Consider the following 19540-nt stretch of genomic DNA (forward strand, 5'->3'; position numbering starts at 1 on the left):
AGAATATGATGCTTTTGTATGAAATGAATACAGCATAGATTATCTCCCTTCCATAGTCAAGGTTGCTGCTTTTACCCTGGCCACTGATATTAAAAATTATGATTTGTGAGTCTCAAGTGTAAATTACTCATTGTTACACCACTCTGAATGATGTGACTTAAGTGTGCAAAGTACATAGGTTGTGATCATTACAGTAACAGTTTACCATTAGCAAGATCAAGATGGCAGATGGAAGACCCTGAGCTCAGGTGCTCCTATGAATAAACCAAAACTACAACTATATATAGTACAACTCTCTCTGAAAACAAATAGAAGAATAGTAGAACAGTTCTTCTGCAACTAAGGATATAAAGAAAAAAACACACTGAAATGGATAGGAAGGGAAGAGAAGTGATCAGCTCAGGACCCACATCTCTGGCAGGCAACCCAAAAGAAGCGGATATCACAAACTTGGAGATCTTCATTAAGAAGGAGGCGTTCAAGCCCCACATTAGGTACCCTAGTCCTGCAGTCTTAATGGGTTTTGAAAGCCAACAATGCTTACAACCAGGAGAGCGAGAAGGTTGTAGGAAACTGAGACTCCACCCCTAAAGGGTGCGTTCACAAACTTACTAGCTCTGAGTCCCAGCACAGAGGCAGCAGGTTGAAAAGCACCTGGCACTTTAGCTGGCCTGCCAAAACTGCCCAAGCACACCTCCAGCCAGCATTTGGTTTCAGCTCCAAAACCTTTCCAAGTCAGCAGCCACCAGAGTACCCCAGGAGAAGCCCCAGCCTACCTCAGGCTCCAGCTCTAGAACCCTGGCTCTATGCTGACCCCACCAAGGAAGCAGCCACCAGCTTGCCCCAAGAGAAGCAGCAGCCTACGCCACACTCTGGCTCCAACACCATCACCAAGGTGGTAGCCTCTACCATACCCTGGTAGAAGCCCTGGGCCACACTGGAATCCAGCTCTAGCCCCTCTGGCTTCAGCCCACCTCTGTCAAGATGGCAGTCCCCAGTGTACCCTATGAGAAGCCCTGGCCCCTACTTGTGTTGTCTCCAACTCCCCCACCAAAGCCACCGGGCACATGCAGTCTGCAAGGTTGCTCCTACACAAGGACATACTTCCAAGACTGGCATAGTCTTGAAATAGTTTTGCCTAATTTCACAAAGACAAAGTGAGAAAGTCAAACAAAATAAGAAGACAGAGGAATATGTCCCAAAGAAGAAGAACAAGATGAAACTCAGAAAAAATAAAATTAATGAAATGGAGATAAGTAATTTATCTGAAAAATAGTATTCATAAAAATGCTCACCAAACTTGGGGGGAAGAATAGAGGAACAAAGTGAGAACTTCATCAAAGAGTTAGAAAATACATACCAAAAATATAGGGAAAATCAGAGCTAAAGAATACAATGAACGAAATTAAAACTGCACTAGAGGGAATCAACAGAAGATTAGGTGATACAGAAGAATGCATGAGTGAACTAGAAGACAGAATAGTGAAAATTACCCAGTCAAAGCAGCAAAGAGAAAAAGGAATTTTAAAAACTACAGTTAGTTTAAGGGACCTCTGAGACAACATCAAGTGTACTAATGTTTGCATTATAGGGATCCCAGAATAAGAAGAGGGAAAGAGCAGAAAACATATTTGGTAAAATAATGGTTGAAAACTTTCCTAACCTGGGGAAGGAAACATACCCATGTCCAGGAAAAACAGAGAGTCCCAAACAAGATGAACCCAAAAGAGATCCACCCCAAGACATATTATAATAAAATGGCAAATGTTAGATATAAAGAGAGAATTTTAAAGATAGCAAGAGAAAAACAAAGAATCATGTACAAGGGAACCTCCTATAAGGCTATAGGCTGATTTTTCAGCAGAAACTTTGCAGTCTAGAAGCAAGTGTCATTGATATATTTAAAGTGCTGTAAGGAAAATTTCCACAACGAAGGATACTCTACCCAGCAAGGTTATCATACAGAATTGAAGAAAAGAGAGTTTCCCAGACAAGCAAAAACTAAAAGAGTTCACTGCCACTCCACTAGCCTGACAAAAAAATGTTAAAAGGCCTTCTCTAAGTGAAAAAGAAAAGGCTGTACCAAGAAATAATAAAATATGTGAAGTAAAAAATCTCACTGGTAAATGTAAATAGGTAGTAAAGGCACTGGATCAACCACTTAAAAAGACAGTATGATGGTTAAAACACAGAAGTCATAAAATCAATAATAACTACAATAAGTAGTTAAGGGAAGAGAGTAAATGAAGAAGAACAGATGAAGAAGTGGGATTTATTCCAGGGATGTGAGAATGGCTCAGTATGCATAAATTAATCAATGTGATAAACAACATTAACAAAAGGATGGATAAAAATTTCATGATCATCTCAATAGGCACAGGAAAAGCATTTGACAAAATTCACATCCATTCATGATAAAACTCTTATTAAAGTTGTCACAAAGGGAACATACCTCAACATAATAAAGGCTATTTATGACAAACCCACAGCTAACATCATACTCAGTGGTGAAAAGGTAAAAGCTTTTCCTCTTGGATCAGGAACAAGACAAGGATGCCCAATCTTGCCACTTCTACTTAACATAGAATTTATTAGAGGTCCTCGCCACAGCAAGCACACAAAAGAAACTAGAAGAGAAGTAAAATTGTCACTATTTGTAGATGACTTAGTACTATATATAGAAAATCCTAAAGACTCCACACACAAAAAAACTATGAGGACTAATAAATGAATTCAGGAAAGTTGTAGGATACAAAAATCACCATACAGAAATCTCTTGCATTTCTGTACACTAATAATGAAGTATCATAAATAAAAACAAACAAAACAATCCTGTTTACAATCACATAAAAAGGACAAAATAGCTAGCAAAAAATTTAACCAAGGATGTGAAAAACCTATATTCTGAAAACTATAAGACACTGAAAACTGAAGATGATAAAAATAATGGAAATATATCCTGTGTTCATGGATTGGAAGAATTATTATTGTACCTAATACTAATTGTGCCAGTATTAGTATCTATACTACCCAAAGAAATCTGTAGAGTCAATGCAAATCCTACAAAAATTTCAGTGGCAGAACTATGGTAAATAATTCTAAAATTTGCATGGAACCACAAAAGATCCCAAATAGCCAAAGAAATCTTGAGAAAAAAAAAACAAAAACCAAAGCTGCAGGCATCACACTCCCTGACTTCAAAGTATACTACTAAGCTCTAAGCTAAAACATTCAAAACAGTATGGTACTGGCATAGAAATAGACAGAGATCAATGGAACAGAATACAGAGCCCAGAAATAAACCCACACACCTACGGTCAATTAATCTTCAATAAGGAGGCAAGAATACAAAATGGGAAAAAACTATCTCTTCAGCAAGTGGTGCTGGGAAAGGAGGACAGCTGTACGTAAATCAAAGAAGTTAGAATACACCCTAATTCCATGCACAAAAATAAACTCAAAATGGCTTAAAGACTTAACCATAAGATATGACACCCTCCACATATGGTCAATTAATCTAAGATGAAGGAGGCAAGAATATACAATGGAGAAAAGATAGTGTCTTCAATAAGTGGTGCTGGGAAAACTGGACAGCTACATGTAAAAGAATGAAACTAGACCATATTCCACACAATATACAAAAATATACTCAAAATGCATTAAAGACCTAAATGTAAGACTTGAAACAATAAAACTTCTAAAAGAAAATGAAGGTAGGATGCTCTTTAACATAGGTCTTAGCAATGTTTTTTTGACTCTGCTCCTTCAGGCTAGGGAAAAAAAGAAAATAAACAAATGGGACCTAATCAAACTAAAAAGCTCTTGCACAGCAAAGGAAACCATAAACAAAACAAAAACGTATTTTCCTGAATGGAAAAAGATATTTGCAAATAATATGTCTGATAAAGGGTTGATATCCAAAATATTCCAATTTCTTATACAACTCGATAGCAAAAAAAATCAAATAATCTAATTATAAAATGGTCAGAGGACCTAAATAGGCATTTTTCCAAAGAAGCCATACAGACGGCCAACAGGCACATGAAAAGATGTGACATCACAAATAATTAAGGAAATGCAAATCAAAACCACAATGAAATATCACTAAACACCTGTCAAAAGACAAGAAATAACAAGTACTCACGAAGATGTGAAAAACAAGAAATCCTCGTATACTATTAGTGGGAGTGTAAATTGGTACATCCACTATGGAAAACAGTATGGAGGCTCCTCAAAAAATTAAATAGAACTATCATATGATCCAGCAATTCCACTTATGGGTATTTATCCAAAGAAATAAAAACACTAATTCAAAAAGATATATGCACCCCAATGTTTATAGTAGCATTATTTACACTAAGCAAGATTTGGAAGCAACCTGAATGCCTATCAATAGATGAATGGATAAAGGAGATGTGATATATATATACAAAATGGAATATAACTCAGCCATAAAAAAGAAGGAAATCTTGCTATTTGTGACATGAATGTACCAGGAGGGTATTATGCTGAGTGAAGGAAGTCAGACTGAGAAAGACAAATACTGCATGTTTTCACTTATATGTGGAATCTAAAATGCAAAATAGATGAATGAATATAACAAAACAGAAACAGACTCAGAGATACAGAGAACAAACCAATTGTTGCCAGATGGAGGGGGCTGAGGGGCTGGGCAAAATAGGTGAATGGGATTAAGAGGTATAAACTACTAGTCATAAAATAAATAAGGCACAGGGATGTAATGTACAGCACAGGGAATATAGTCAATAATATTATAATTACTGTGGTATAAAATCAGTAAGAACATCGAATCACTATATTGTACACCTGAAACTAATATATTGTATGTGAACTATACACTACTCAATACCGATAAATAAATATATAAATAAACACATTCACTTCAAAAATTATCCCATAACTCTGCATTATACTATGAAATCAACACATATCAACCATTGAACAACTGCTTTCTTGTTTACCAAGTAACACTTTTATCTTCATTATTTCTATTAAAATTGTATTTCCTTTTGTTTTTGAAAAAGCAGTATGTGACAGAAATTATAATATAAATCAGCACTTAAGAAAATAAAAACCAACCATAGTGACACTAAAAATAGTTCATCTTTGACATTGCTGTGGATTAACTGTTGTACTTTTTTATCCAGATAGTCTAGTTTACTATTAACATTGTGATTATTAGGATCAAGTTTTCTAAGGGTTACTATAAGGAAAATGAGAATGATTACAATATCAATGCCATCATGATATAAATATCACCAAGAAAGAGGACTAATCTGCTGTGTATTTTAAGACAGAAGAACACACATAAATGGATTAGGGAGGTGAGTAAGCTAAAGAGAGCATACTGCACAATATATAGAAATTAACTGGGGACTAAGCATAGTGGAGCAAGAGCTGTGAAAGTACATATGAATACTGAGTATGTCCTTAGCACTGGGAGTGCAGCATCTTAACCACTGGACCACCGGGGAAGTCCCTGAATACTGAGTCTAATGAGTATAGGATAAGACAGGCAAGTTTTTCTAAACCAATCAAAAGTTTGTATCTACCAAAAGGTCACTAATGCTTAATTGGAAATAGCAGCACTGAATTAACTTGGGCATACCACATTAACAAATTACTGCATGGTTTCCTTAACTGATCTATGAAACTAAGTAAATTTACATTACCTGTATCAGACTACATTGTCCTGTGGGTGAACAAAAAAGAGATTTTGATAACAGATGTATTAGCCCTTTACAGTGAAGAGCTGATTCTGTCAGATCATACCAAGGACCATCCTTTCTAGACTAAGTAATGCATAGAATCATAGCAACAACAAAAAAATGCCCCTACTCCCAGCTCTCAAGTACTTTGATTTTTATAATGGATTATCAAAGTATAGTCTTGAAATCTGTGAAGATTTTAAGGCAACTTGAAAAAACATATAACAAAGAATCATTAATATCTGCCCAAATAAAAGTCAGACTTTGTTCACCTATTTGTATATTCAGCACAGTTCAAATATAAATTTTGGCAAATTATTTTCAGTCTATAACCTCCTTACCAAAGAAAATGATATCTTCTTTTGAACATCTTTCATAACTTGCACATAATACTGTTAAAATGGGTGTGATTTTCCTGCCTGTGATATTGAAGCTTTCATAATTTTTTTGTCATTTTCAGTTTTCTCAAAACATTCAGAAGCACTTTGTGAGACTTTCATTTTATAGAAATTGAAGAAGACAGTCTCCCTAGACATGTGCCTACACAATGGCTATCATTGTCAGAAATATTTTTTAAGTTAAAATGTTGGCCAATTGTGCCATCATACTTTCAAAATCTGAGACAAGAAGAACGTTCTTCTCTAATGTGGAAATACACTGTGAATGAGAATCATTAAAAGATTTCAGTAAAACAAAAATTTATGTTCTGTTTCTCCAAAATTATTTGTTGATATTTAAAGAGGTTATAAAGAGGAGAAAATTATGGACTGACTGAATCTTAGCTGTTCAATGTTATGTGTAGGTTATGACAAAACTATATAGCCCCCCAAAAAAGCCTCAATTTTTAGATATAAGATTGCTTCAGAACTCAAAAAAGCCACCAAAAAAGTGCAGGCAATTTTAAAAGGATTTTCTCAATTTCTTTACTAAAAATATAACTCATTTGAAATCTACCTTCAATTTCACAATTCAAATCATCTCTATGCTTTAAAACCATTTTCTCTAAGAAAGAGAGGTTTATCTTATGAGCTTCAGAGTGTAGACGTGGGTAGTCTCTATGATGAATTTATAGATGCAAAAGACATGATTGAAAAACAGATGATCTACCAGAAAAAGCTTGTAGATACACAGAGGTTGGACATTTTTAAAGAGCTTGAAGCTAATTCCTACCATTCTAAAAACCTGCTGTTACTAATAGGTAAAATTCTAAGTATTAACCTTACCTCACACCATATGCAAAAATTAACACAAGATCTCTCAAAGACCTAAATATAAGAAGTAAAACTATAAAACTCTTATGAGGACATATAGTGGTATATACTCATGATCTTGAATTTGGCAATGGATTCAGATATGACACCCAAATCACAAGAAACAACTAAAAAATGGATAAATTTGACTTGATAAAATTTTAACTTTTGTACATCAAAGGCTCTTATCAAGAGAGTAAAAGGTAACTCATAAGAATGGGAGGAAAAATTTGCAAATCATATATCTGACAAGGTCTGGTATCCAGAATAAATAAGTCTTAAACTCAACAACAGAAAAATCTAGTTTAGAAATAATAAAAAGAATTTGAGTTATCTTTTTCCAAAGAAAATTACAAAAATGGCCAACAAATACATGAAAAGATGTGTAATATCATTAGTCACTAGGAAAATGCAAATCAAAACCACAATGAGATACCACCTCACACCCACTAGCATGGCAACAATAATAATAATCGTACTGAAAGTAAAACATGGTGGCACGAATGTGGAGACACTGGAATCACTGGACATTGCTGGTAGAAATTTAAAATGGTTCAGCTACTGTGGAAAACAGTTTAGTGTTTCCTCAAAAAGCTAAACACAAAATTATCACATGATCTAGCAATTCTAATCCTAGGTTCACTAGCAAAAAATTAAAAAATAGATATTCAAGCAAAAACATATACACAAATCTGTATAGCAGCACTATTTACAATGGGCAAAAAGTGGAAACAACCCACATGGCCATCAACAGATGAATGTATAAACAAGATGCAGTGTATCTAAACAATGGAATAGTAGTCAGTCATAAAAAATGAATAAAGTGCTGATATCTACCACAACATAGATGAGCCCTGAAACATTAAGTGAAAGAAATCAGACACAAAGTTCACATTATACAATTCCATTTATGTGATATATCCCAGAATAGATAAATCTATGGGGACAAAAAGCAGATTAGTGGTTGCCAGGGGCTTGGGGAAAGAAGGAATGGTGAGGGACTGCTTAATGGGTAGAGGGTTACCTTTTGGGATGTTGAAAATATTTTAGAACCAGAGATAGATTATGGTCATACAACATCATGAACGTACACTTTAAAATGGTAATTTTGTGTTATGTGAATTTTTTCTTCAATAAAAATGTTTTTTAAAAAAATTAACATTAGTTCAAAAAATTCTAAGTATTCCATGATCAAATGCTTCTGTTGAGAGTATACTTAGCTTGATGTCATCACATTGGACTAACATAGGGGTGAGTGTAATATAGGCTTGACCAAAGTGGAGCTACAAGCCAAAGTGAATGTTATGTTTGATGGTATTCAGTTCTACCACCATACAAAAGAGTGAAAACATCCTACTGTACTATGTGAAGGAAAAAAAAGTCATTGTTATTTTTATTAAGTATTAGATGATGCCTATTTAATTAGCCTTATTGTTTTTACATTCTCCTTTTAAAAACACATTTACCTATTTTAAGAATATCCAATAATATAGCCTACAAACTATAAATATCAAATAAATATTTTTAAAATTAGGTTAAATACATTGCTGTATCAGAAGACAGAAGGAAACATGCTAAAATATTGTTATACTTTTCTTTCTTTATAATTGGTTTAATTAGTAATACCAATTACTACTAACTGCCACTGTTAATTAGTCCTATTTAAATAATAGCATTTATGTAACAAAAAGTAAATACAGAATAAAACATAATTTCAAATAAACACCTATTTTTCCTATATTTATGTTAAAATAACAATATGCATGTATATACTACTGATTATACATTATATAAAAAATTTTGATCTTGTATGGTTGTGTCCTTGGTTGACCTAAAAAGTTGGTTATCCTATTCAGAGGGTTTTATGGAGTAATGAAAAAAGTATACTCCTTTAGGGGAAATTCGCACTTGAGGATTTAGGAGTAAAGAAGCATTACATCTACAGCTTGCTCTCAAATGATTGAAAGACTAATGATAATGGGTATGGATATGGATACAGATGATATAGATACAGACACAAATACATGCAATTAAACATTTTCAACCAAAAAATAAATTGGAAATCATAAGTTACTTTAATTCTTTAGACATTATACACTAGCAAAATTATTTTAACTCTATGTCCTTTGTGTTCTTGCATAAGCAAACATGTATATGAAACTCTTTGAATTTTAATCATTATAAATAAATGATCTTACGATGCCCCTCAAAAACGTTTGGTGAAAAAATATACCCTTAGCTACTCTAGGACAAAATAGGATCACATCATATTCGAATTTAGCATCCTCTGGCACAGAGCCTGGCACAGTGCTGCTGTGAAGACAGATGGCCAATAAGCAGCAGATGACGGGAGAGAAGAGGGACACATGAGACAGGACCGGAGCTGATCTGCCTATCCACTGTGTGGCATTAGGCAAGTTACTGCACATTTCCATGCTCCCATTTATTCTCTGTAAAGTAGCAAAATCAGATTCTATGATCCCATCCAGCTTTAAATAGTTATTTCTTTAATTCCATGGACAAGTAACATAAATATCATTTGACTCTGCGAGGCATGTGCTGAAGTTAAAACAAGTAAAGGGGCAATCTTTTCTTTATGATTTACATTGCCATGTTCTGACATACCAACAAAAGGACTGAGTATGTGAAGAGAGAAACCACAGATGTTTGGATGTTCACATTGGCTTATTATCAAGATGCTGAGCCTGACTGCTTTGAAGTGAAAAGCAAACGAAAAATCTCTGGAGGATGAAGCTTCCCTTGAGATTTCTCAAATGTATTTGGTTCTGGCAGGGCCACTCAGCCCTCCAGAGCATTATTCTCTTACAACCAAAACAATTGCCCATATTTTGAAGTGAAATTCTGAATAATTTTTTGTTCTAATTATTCAAATAGCTCCACATACTTCAGTTTAAATGTCCTTTAATAAAACTGATGTCATGCCCTTAAATTTTCCTGAAAATTGTATAGATAGAAGGATATTTAGATAGAGATATGCATATATACATAGTTTTCTCAGGGAAAATATAGTATACTTATTTCCAAATTGTCTTATTATCTTACTTTTTATATATCCGTGAAGAATGTACAATATAAGTTTTAAAAAGATGCAGGTGGACAATTAAGGTATATTTCAACTTAGTTCTTGTTTTCTTTAAACATAATTCAACCAATAGTCAAATCTATTCCTAGTGCCTCATCAATTTTATAAAGCTGATAGTATATTACACTTGAATTCATCCATAGGAATGGTGAAAGGTAGATTTTATATTCATACTATTTTATTAATACATTGATATTTATTTTCATCTTGCTATCATTTAATTATGGCTCATATCTCACTGGGATCCCCAAGGAGGTGCAAAATCTCCTCCAGTTTTAGGAGCATCAGGAGGCCAAGAAGATGTAGAAAGGATTTCTCTTAAGGGGCTTTGAACTTTGTAGGTCCATATTTTAACAGTTGTGTCCCAAAAAAGAATAACTAATTCTATAAGACATTAATAGGCATTCAGAAAATAAAATCATTTCGTGGTCAAATTTAGGTAGTACAGCATCCTAGATTCCCTTCTTGGAAATCCACAATACCCAGCTACATTTTAAAGTTCTGAGAAGTCCCCAAGTGAAATAAACCAGTAAAAAAAAAAGTGGGGGGGACCTGAGTCAGCTTTTTAAGTTTATCAGGCTTCCTCCTGCCTGTCAGCCCTGGTCCTCCCTTACTGCCTGGGGATCCACTGTACTCTAAACCCAGCTCTGGCCCAGTCTACCTTTGAGCACCTTTGGGAGGTTGTGGGTTGCCCAGAATTTTCTGTAGACCCTCATAGTCTATAGATTCTAGCCCCTATGGTGATTCCTTAAAGAAAACATAAAAATCATTTAATTACTAGAACAAATTATTATTGATGTCCTCCAGGCTTTAAAATGATTCTTAGTCTATTTCTTACTCAACCTTCTTCTGCTGAAAATTTAGCAGGGCTGTCTTAAAATATCCCTAAATCCTAATATCAAATAATCACTGGTTGAAGGGAGGGAAGATCCTTAAAATCTGAAAACTTATCTGGATACAGGTACATTCTAGCATTAAAATCAGGTTCAGTCTGATGTATGCTCTTCTACTAATCCCTTAAATTGAATTTAACTTTGCCTTCTCTACTTTTTTATAATGTGAAACTGAACTACATTCATGAAAGTGTTTCAAGCTGGGAAGGTTGTATACTCAGGAGGAAGTTCAGTTGTATCTTCTATGCATAAGTTACATTCTTTTGGGCTTTAATCACCCACCACATTTGTTGTTGTTGTTTTCATTTCTGTTTCTTGGTGTAGTGTTCATTTTGGGTGATGAGGTAAATATTTAAAAAATATGAACCTTGATGTTTTAAGGATAAAGTGCAACAGTGGAAATGGAAAAAGAAAAATAACATTCTCTGTACCCATCTCTCAGGCACCTGATCTGTGTTTTTTCATTTAACACTCAACAATCCTATGAGTTGGGCACTATATTCTCCAAGTTGAAGATGAGGATCTAAGTTCCAGATTTTCTTTTTTCAAAAAAGAAGATGATCAGCAACTATATTCTCTAAATTTCCCCAATATATCAATAGGCTATAAAATGGTTTGGTGAAATATAATATTCAAATATTAAGTAACTGACACTAATAAAATCATTATTTATTTGAAGTTAGCTCATTTGTTTACTTTTTTGTGAAATTCTGATCCTTCCTTTTGCCCTGTAATACTACATTTACATTATACTTCAAATCTGAAATAACAATTGGTTATATAATTTAAATCATAATTTCCATAATATTTACTTACTCCTTATTCAGGACTGATCAGTAATTTTGGTAAGGATCTCCCAGATTATCTGAGAGGAAAGTTTGATAATTTCCTCTAACTGTTCTATTCATTTAAATAGAGTACTGTCTATCATTTAAAAAGGAAGCAAAATAATCCCAGATATCCATGCTACATAATGATAAATGATCTAGCATTAAGAAAAGCTGGGTATGAGGTGAGTTATTTCCAGAGGGTTCATGCCAATCACCCAACTGACTTGATCAATACCATTCAGTATGATACAGTACAATTCCAACTGGAAACCCACAATAAATAAATGGTTGTTGAAATCAAAGCTGGCCAAATTCTTGCCAACCAGTTAATTGTATTTAAGCGCTCAACGTTTAAACACTCACACGGATTTACAGGTTTACAGAAGCAAATGTAAACTTTCTAGTTCTAAATTCACTGAACAAGCAAGGTGCTGTGAAAGTAAATTACCACTAACCCCATCAATAAAGTCAAGTTCCAGACACCCTACACTATACGCCAACATATCAAAACTAATAGTAATGATAGCAATTTAACAAATGGTTTGAACTGATCTTTCAGTGATTGCTTCAATAAAGCTCCTACTTCTTTTTTTATTTTTAATCTTTATTGGAGTATAATTGCTTTACAATGGTGTGTTAGTTTCTGCCTTATAACAAAGTGAATCAGAGTAGTTATGTTGAGCATCATTTCATGTGTTTGTTGGCAATCTGTATATCTTCTTTGGAGAAATGTCTATTTAGGTCTTCTGCCCATTTTTGGATTGGGTTATTTATTTTTTTGATATTGAGCTGTATGAGCTGCTTGTAAATTTTGGAGATTAATCCTTTGTCAGTTGCTTCGTTTGCAAATATTTTCTCCCATTCTGAGGGTTCTCTTTTCGTCTTGTTTATAGTTTCCTTTGCTGTGCAAAAGCTTTTACATTTTATTAGGTCCCATTTGTTTATTTTTGTTTTTATTTCCATTTCTCTAGTAGGTTGATCAAAAAGGGTCTTTCTGTGGTGCATTTCTTTGCTAAAATTTTAGTAATCTGCTCTTCTATTTATCAAAGGGAGTAATTTAAAAGTAACTGTAGCCTGCAATTTGAGCAGAAGAAGTAAACAAAAAATTTCCCCTTGTGTGTAAGGTTTTTATTTGAAAAAGACCAGTGAATGGAATGCATCGATGCTCCGTATTGACTACGGATATAATATACCCCTCTCCTGAAAAATGAAGAATGCAAATGAATGGAAACTGGCTTTACAAAGGAAATGAATAGGTATTCCAAATCCTTATAAGTTTCTTCAGCATACATAACTAGATTTTATGCCAGATCTGAAACATTTTAGAACTATGTAATGTATCAGTAAGAGCTACTAATTATTGAGAGGTAACTACGTGACAGATACTGAGATAAATGCTTTACATACATTGAAAAAACTTTAAACAGTATAAAATGATGCCTATGAGGGAGGTCTTGGTAATCCCATTTCACAGATTATGGAAATTAGATTTTAAACATTTAGTAAGTTGTCCACAATAACACTGTTGAAGAATGAATGGTTCAAGGATAATCCAATGTAACCACTGGAACTACTGCACTCTACTGCCTTTCTGATTCTCCTTATTATGAAGCATAAATTTTCTATATAAATGGCAGCATTTCTTAGCCTGCTGTTGTGTAGTGTAGACTCAGTCTTCTAAAGAAACAGTGTGAGTACAGTTGTATGAGAGGCAGGATGCTTTAGAAATACCCAGCCACCTGGAAAACCATAACAAATATGACTTGGTAATCAGCTGTTTCCCAGAGCTGTGATGTCTCACATGTCAGAAGTGGTAAGCACTTCCCAGAGCTCTGACAAAATTACACCCAAATGAAATTTCTTCCTCACCAGGGAAACTCGAGAACAATGAATAACACTGGTACAGCATTTACAAACCACAATCCTGAATGCACAGGGATTTTTTTTTTCCTCTCTAAACAACCACCAATAAACAAATCCTTAGACTTGCCTATGGGGAGTGATGTGAATGCAATCCTTACAGCAAATGCTATGGTCACAATAGTAATTACAGAAAAAAAAATGACTTGATACTTCGATCCAAGGAATCAGACACTAGACCAATCTAAGTCTTGGGATGGAAACCCAGGTGCAGATTTACGTATGTGCACAGAAATGACTTTACTTCAGCTCCCTTTTGAGTCCTCTGCCACTGTGCTGAGTTCAGACTTCTACAGGGAGTAATCATGTCTAAGTCTCTGGTATGTCACTTCTCTGCATGGCTCTTGGACATGCACAAAAGTACTGCAGATGCCAGCTGTGCTCCAGGCTGCAGTATGCTGATCAGAAATTCTTTCCTCTCACTAAAGAATAAACCTGAATTGAGACTCAAAGAGGGAAAAGGGAAAATGCTCTCACTCCTTTGGGGTTTTAGCAGTGGCCATAGGCTTCAATAGTAAAAATATGGGAAAATAAAGCTGAATTATCATAGAATCTGTATAGTTTTTCACCCCAATTTTAACGTAGTCAGTTGGCTCAATTAATGATACATATCTTTCAACATACTTAGTTGGCACTACATGGCACATGAACTATGGTTAAATTAACTGTATTTGATCATGTAATTTGGCAGGATTCCAATAAATATTTTTTGGAATGAATGAATGGATCACTGATATAACTAAACATATATTTTACAAGTTGAAGTAACATCTTTCCTTTACGCCATAATTATGGGAATGCAAACTGAAAGTAAATACATATATTTCCTTTTACTCAGACCCTTTGACCCTACTCAAGTGAGAAAACCTCCCCAATTCCTAAGAAATTAGTAGAATGCCTTTAATTTAAGTGGAGCTTCCCTCTTCCTGGGATTCTAGAAGCATAGGATTAGAGTTGGAGTGAGACTTTTCCTGTTCAAGTGACACACTCCACAGCAACAGGAAATATTCAAATGTAAACACTGAAGAAGGAAGGATATTGACTATAATTAACTGTAAAATTACTAGGAAAGGAGAAAAAGGGTGAATTTCAATGGCAAATAACTTAAATATTCTCAAAATTTTGGCACGTTATGTATATGAAAATAGAGATAACCAATTCCTTCTATAAAGTATCACTTCACTAAATTTAGCCTAGCGATGTGATCAAGACATCTACATTTTTTTCCCTTAAAGGAGTATGGAGAAAGTTGGAGGGGATAGATAAAATATAATCGACAAAATGTTGATAGTGTTTTGTAACTCATGGGGGTTTATTGCACAAGTTTCTATGTATGTGGTGGTACCTTACAGAAAAGCAAACAGAATGTATTTTCTCTACAAGTAAAAACCATTCTTATCTTTTCTAATGTTTTCTCATTCCTATCCACTCTCATTCTTTGTTTGTTTCATTTTAAAGATTCATATTGTACCTCTAGAAATTATTAAATTGTTTTTACTATGTTACTTGAAATAATATTTATGTACTGGTAGATTATAAATAACATATTAAGTATGCCTAACAGAATGTCTAGAACATTGTAGTTGATAAATATCTTATAGATATTATTTTTATTAACTTCTATAATAGATTTAAAGGATTTTTAAAGAAGATATGAGTATGACATCACCAAAATAAAAATAAGTTTTTTCAAGTTCCCAAAAGTTATGAGTGTATAAAATCTCCTATCAATTTACCCTTACTGCATCAAAGACTGCATCTTGATTCCTGCAGTTTGTGACAAAAAAATTAACTTGTGAAACCAACAAATAATCAAGATGGTATCACCTAATACGCAAATAGCTAAAAATTCTGTTACATTCTAATGATGTTTGGATTCACCTAAAGGTTAGATCTCTTTATCGCTATTTCTTAATTATTTAGGGAATAAGGGGGAAACATTTGGCATCATTTATACAAACCACAGAAATTTGGCAGAATATGAAAATAATAATTCAAGGCATTTATTAAAATTTATTCATAACTCTAAGGTGGTGACATTAGGAAATGGATAATTTAACCCTTGTATAAATTATGCAATTGAGTATAAAATTGCAATGTTTCTAATGTAGAAACATAACTAAGAAATAAAACTGATCACTTTCATTGTTCCCAATGAATTTTTTTAAATACACTTAAACTAAGGTTTTAAATAATTCATTTTACCTATGTGATTTCAGAATAAAGTCTTTAACTGAGAGATACATGAAGGAATAGGAACAAGATAAATATAATTAAAATTACCGTTCAAAAAAAGGAAAGGCATTAAGGATTCTCAATGACAGTTGGTCACTAGTGAAAAAAAATCCTGGTGGGCTAGAATTGCAAAATTTCTTTCCTGGCAATGAAATGGGTTCCTCATATAAATTGTACCTCAGCATTCTGGGAGTAGCACCTTTCCAGTTTCTTCTGTTGCCATGGTTTGCCCTCTTAGAGATTATTTCTTCTCCTTCATCCCTTGGGGACATATAAGAAATGGATGTTTGCGCTTCCCTGGTGGCGCAGTGCTTGAGAGTCCGCCTGCCAATGCAGGGCACACGGGTTCATGCCCCGGTCCGGGAAGATCCCACATGCTGTGGAGCGGCTGGGCCCATGAGCCATGGCCACTGAGCCTGCGCATCTGGAGCCTGTACTCCGCAACAGGAGAGACAACAACGAGAGGCCCGCGTACCGCAAAAAAAAAAAAAAAGAAATGGATGTTAGAGAGTGGATTCTCCCTAGAGGCTGTCTATTTTCTCCTTGCTCATCGTTGGAAACTTGAAGGTTGCTTTTGAAATTGAAAAAACACAGGGTTTTTTTTTATGGTTTCTTTGGTAACATGACTATCTCAAAATATATTAAGCATCTGATCTATTTGCTTGCAGTTGGTGCCATATGCCAATAACCATATCCAAACTTCTTTTCTGGACTTAACAATTATGTTAACTCTGTCTTATTTTACTGGCTTACTTGATTGGCTTTAACACCTAATTCTCTGGGCACAGAGGTAGCCATAGATTTTTTAATGCTGTGAAGCCCCAAATTTGTGGACCTTTCCATATCTTTCTCTGTCTACACACCTAAAAATTCTTGCCTGTGACAGATGGTCGGTTTTTATATAATACTTTGTTAAATACAGCTAGAAACAGGTATGATATGCCAACATTATGGCTCTATATAACAATTTCCCTCAAAGCTGTAGGTACTGTAGAACATTTTCCTTCCAGGTCACTGTAGATGACAATTTTACAAATGTTTGGCCAAAGCCTCACAGGTCCTAACTTGCAGCATCATTTCCCTACATCTGTTACCTAACCACTAAACCAAAGCCACATATTTTAAGGATCTATTATGTGGCACTTATTCCTGGGATCAAATACTGTGTCAGGCAGGGTTCAGTGCAGGAACCATAAGCCATTGCTATGTTTTAAGCATAAAGAAGAACACAGAGAAATAGGCTCTTATAAAACCTTATAGGAAATAAAGAAGCATGTTCAAGCCTGAGCCTCTTAAAAAGATTCCAAGCATAGAGAACTGGCTCATCAGGGGAGCTACTTCCTTTGAAACCACCACTGGGGACTATTCATTATGGCCTACATCTGCCACCACTGCTGTAGCATCCTGAACAAGACAAAGCTAAAGACTCAGCATAAATCAGGGAATATGGAGTCAAATCAAGAAGCCAATGCAACCCCCACTGTTTCTTGACACCTAGGAAGCTAGAATTAAATACTGAAATCTGCGTCAGGATGACGATTACTTTACTAGCTGATTCGCAAGGCGCTATAGCACTATATGAATAGCATCTTTCTCTAACTTGTACTTTTCAAATCTACATGACGGATTTCCTTTGCACAATTTAATTCACACCAAGAACACTAACTCCAAGGGAGTGTGGAAAGAAAATTCAAAAAGATACTACCATGGCCAAAACGAGGTAATAAAGGATAGAAGCCAACTGTGTGGTAATGGCTGTGATAGGATGAATTCTCCGTCCCCTAGTTATTCCATCAAATGTTAATCTAGTTACTGCTGAGAAGGGATTTCACATGTAATTAAGATTCCGATCCTTTTAAAAAATGTTTTTATTGAATATATTTGACTTATAATATTGTGTAAATATAAGGTGTACAACATGTTAATTTGGTACATTTATATATTGTTATATGATTCCCATTGTAGTGATAATTAGCACCTCTAGCATATTACATAATTATCCTTTCTTTATAGTGGTTGGAATAATTAAGTTCTAGTCTCTCAGCAAACTTGGTGATTATAGTATACTGTCATTGTCTATATTCACTATACAGTATTGTTCATTAGATCTGTAGGGATTATTTACGATTCATTGCAAACTTGGACCTTAAACAGTGTCTGTCTTATCCCCCTAGCCCACATCTCCTGGTAGCCACCATTTTATTCTCTGATTTTAAGTCTGGCTTCTTTAGATCCACATATAAGTGGTATCCTATAGTACTTCTGTTTCTCTATCTGACTTATCTCACTAAGTATAATGTATGTGCTCAAGGTCCATCCATGTTGTGACAAATGCCAGGATGTCCTTTCTCATGGCTGAATAATATTGCATTCCGTGTGGTGTGTGGAGGGGGGTGTGTGGGTGTGTGTGTAACTCCTTTATCCATTCACCTGTTGATGGATCCAACCACTACAGAAAACAATACGGATAGTAGGATACAAGATTAACATTCAAAGATTGGTTGCACTTCTTTACACTAACAATAAAATGTCAGAAAGGGAATGCAAAACACCAGTACCTTTTAAAATAGCACCAAAAAAATAAAATACCTAGGAATAAACCTGACAAAGGAGGTGAAAGATTTATATGCTGAGAACTATAAAACATTACTAAAGGAAATTAAAGAAGATTCAAAGAAATGGGAAGATATCCCATGCTCTTTGATTGGAAGAATTAATATTGTTAAGATGGCAATACTACCCAAAACAATCTACTGATTTAATGTGATCCCTATCAAAATACCCATGACATTTTTCACAGACCTAGAACAAATTATCCAAAATTTATATGGAACCATAAACGACCCAGAATTGCCAAAGCAATCCTGAGGAAAAAACAAAACAAAGCAGGAGGCATAACCCCTCCAGATGTCAGACGATACTACAAAGCTACAATAATGAAAACAGTGTAGTATTGGTACAAAAACAGACATACAGATCAATGGAAGAGAACAGAGAGCTCAGAAATAAACCCACACACCTACGGTCAATTAATCTTCAACAAAGGAGGCAAGAATATAAAATGGGAAAAAGTCTCTTCAGCAAGTGGTGCTGGAAAAGTTGGACAGCTTGTAAAATCAATGAAGGTAGAACACACCCTCACACCATGCACAAAAATAAACTCAGAATGGCCTAAACACAACACATGACACAATAAAGCTCCTAGAAGAGAGCACAGGCAAAACATTCTCTGACATAAAGCATACAAACGTTTTCTTAGGTCAGCCTCCCAAGGCAATAGAAATAAAAACAAAAATAAACAAATGGGACCTAATCAAACTTACAAGCTTTTACACAGAAAAGGAAACCATAAAAAAAAAAAAATGAGAAAACCTACTGAATGAGAGAGTATATTTGCAAATGATGCAACACACAAAGGCTTAATGTTCAAAATATACAAACAGCTCATACAACTCAACAACAAAAAATCAAACAACCCACTCAAAAAATGTGCATAGCACAGGGAGATCAGCTCAGTGCTTTGTGACCACCTAGATGGGTGGGATAGGGAGGGTGGGAGCGAGACACAAGAGGGAAGAGA

The sequence above is a fragment of the Neophocaena asiaeorientalis genome, unplaced genomic scaffold, assembly GCF_003031525.2.
Source record: "Neophocaena asiaeorientalis asiaeorientalis breed wild unplaced genomic scaffold, Neophocaena_asiaeorientalis_V1.1 scaffold93, whole genome shotgun sequence".
In the NCBI taxonomy this organism is placed as follows: Eukaryota; Metazoa; Chordata; class Mammalia; order Artiodactyla; family Phocoenidae; genus Neophocaena; species Neophocaena asiaeorientalis.